The sequence below is a fragment of the Plectropomus leopardus genome, chromosome 20, assembly GCF_026936395.1.
Source record: "Plectropomus leopardus strain MGB_pleo_1.0 chromosome 20, ASM2693639v1, whole genome shotgun sequence".
NCBI classification, from domain to species: domain Eukaryota; kingdom Metazoa; phylum Chordata; class Actinopteri; order Perciformes; family Serranidae; genus Plectropomus; species Plectropomus leopardus.
Genome location: NC_142195.1, coordinates 12162298 through 12164828, shown reverse-complemented (window position 1 = coordinate 12164828; position 2531 = coordinate 12162298). Strand labels below are relative to the sequence as shown.

Sequence of the window (2531 nt, the reverse complement as noted above, 5' to 3'; positions counted from 1 at the left end):
TGATTGGCCACCCCAGCTGCCACCCCATTAGGACTGGTTCTCTGCCCAGTCTGCTTGAACTGTTAGTTGAGTAAAATGAATTTTCGTTTATAGGTGCAATTCAGTCTTAAACCTGAGAGGCAGTAATGTGCCAGAGTAGTGCCTAGCCTGACTAATTTTTCATACAAATAAACTGATACAACTTTTAAAAAGTTTGTTCACACAGGCTTATTCATTACATTTTTTTGTTGGTACTGTATACTTGCTATTGTACTATTTACTTTCAGATGAACGCTTTCTTGAAAAAATGTATGGAGGCTTTATTTTACATTTGTGTGGTGTCACTCTGTTGTGTTGTGATCGGTAGGTCTATTTATCTTTTAAAACTTCAGGTCACCCCCGCATTTGTCAGTGCCCCACTTGGGTCATCCCAGGAAAAAAAAGTCTGGTCGCACCCCTGTTATGTTGGTTTGGCTGTGTAACTTTGCCAGCTCATGAGAGATATGCCCAAGTCTGCGCCGAACATCCATCTTTCCTGTACCCAACAAAACACAGTGCAGAGTCGAGAGGGTGTGAAAGGAAGACACCCCAGGTTTATAAGTTAAAATTTTAAAGTCACAGAAACCACCATGAAACTTCCCTAGTTAATTAAAAAATAGTGAGACAACACAGACAATTTTTATATTACAAGTTTTCTGAAATGCTATGTTTAAACATGCAAATAAGGCATTATCTGACTAAACATGCACAAATTTGCAAACATTTCCAGAAAAAAATTGAACATTGAACAAAGTCACTTTCAGAATTGTTGTTTCACTTTGTTGACAATCAAAACTCAAAAGTTTATACAAAGGGAATTTGGCCATCTCTTCTTATTACTATAAATAAGAATAAATGGGCATTATGGTGAATATCAGTGTTATCAGATTTTTAGTTTTAGTTGTAGACCCCCTAATAATGCATTACAGGTGAATGGTGTAAAAAAAAAAAAAAAAAGAAAAACCTAATAGATATCCCAATGAAACTTCCTAAGTTGAAAACTTACTGCCACACATTTTTTTAATGACAGGTTTTTTTTAAATTTCATGGTTAAATATGCAAATATCTATATAGAAATGCATTCATTTTAGGATGGATCTTCCCAAGTTAAATACATTAAGAAAATTATTTCTGTATTACAAGTTTTCTAAAATTGTATGTTTAAATATGCAAATGACACATCATTAAATATATGTTTTTGCACATTTCCAGAACAAAAAAAAGAACTAAATGTGTATTTTTGAGGTTTATTTCCACTAGTCTGAAAGAGGGAAGTCAAAAATCTCCAAATAGACCAATACATGAAAAAACTGTTTTCACTTGCCCCCCCAATTTCAGTGGTGTCCAGCTGAAATTCAATTAGTCATGTATGACAGGCAGACACAGCTCCTTGACTATACGTTGCAGTAATTCTTGCACTGCACTCGGCCCAGTGAAAGCTGCACACGTGAAAAGTTCCCTCTGAGAGAGCAGCATTTGCAGTTAAAGGAGAAAGCAACGGGATGAGAAAAACTATAATCTGTTGTGGCAGTAAGCAAAGAGCCAACCCAGAAGAGAAAACAAAGCCCAATACCTGTGAGGCATTTAGCTGTGGCCAATTACACATCAACTGGATCACCAGGAAAGAAGCTCCAGGAAAAATGTTCACCCTCCGTTTCACACCAACAGAAGACTTAAAAAGGAAAAACATTACTCTTGTATGAATACGAAGGCGAGGGTGGGGCGGGGTTGTGGAACAGCAGTGCTCACCTTGCTTAAATTTAGGAGTTAAATTTACACACAATTCAACCATATTTACTAAAAATGACATTTGTTTATCAATAAATTGCCTCATAGTTACGTTGTGATGAGAATGTAATTGCTGCCTGGACTTAAGGGAGTTTTCTTTGACTTTATGAAACGCTACACCTACGTACCATGCTAGTATTGCAGAGAGGTGTCCAGGGTGGATGGTGGACCAGCGAAATGCAGCACTGTGACAAAAAAAAAAAAGCTGTCATCATTCATCATCAACTTTTTTTCACTATCTGATTTCTTTACACCATCTTTTTTTTTTACACCTTCAATTTTTTTTCACCTTTTTCTTCCACCATCTTATTTTTTAAATTCGCCACAGAGTTTTTTTTTCCCCACCATCTATGTATTTTCTCCAATAAGGTTGCTTATTTTGAAGTAAAATAAAGTACAAACATTGCCAGTGAATATTTTGCATATATATCCTTTATCAATATTTCTGCGACTTGCCAGAAATGTTCATTAGAAACATTGCCTCATTATGTTAATAGAAAGTTTAACTTTCTCTGCAGTACCTCAGATGTAAACGCTGCTTCAAATTAGTTGCCAACATAATTCAAGGAGAAGTTTTGCTTAAGTGCCAAAAAAAACCCTGCAAATCACTGAATGGCCACTTGACTCTGACTTCAAAACAAAGTGAATCCCAGTAGATCTCCATTTTAAAATGCCCAACTTTACAGCAAAAAAAGGGTTTTAAAAAAATCACCTTTAGTCTTTAA

General features: G+C 35.8%; 1 long non-coding RNA gene across 1 annotated transcript; it reads right to left on the bottom strand.

Annotated features, from left to right (window-relative positions):
• Window positions 1–318: 318 nt before the first annotated feature.
• On the bottom strand, window positions 319–2531 carry LOC148186186 (uncharacterized). The gene is made up of 4 exons (XR_015775087.1): window positions 2328–2531; window positions 1935–1991; window positions 1592–1690; window positions 319–514 (listed from the first exon to the last, which is right to left on the bottom strand). It is a non-coding gene; the product is annotated as an uncharacterized LOC148186186 (long non-coding RNA).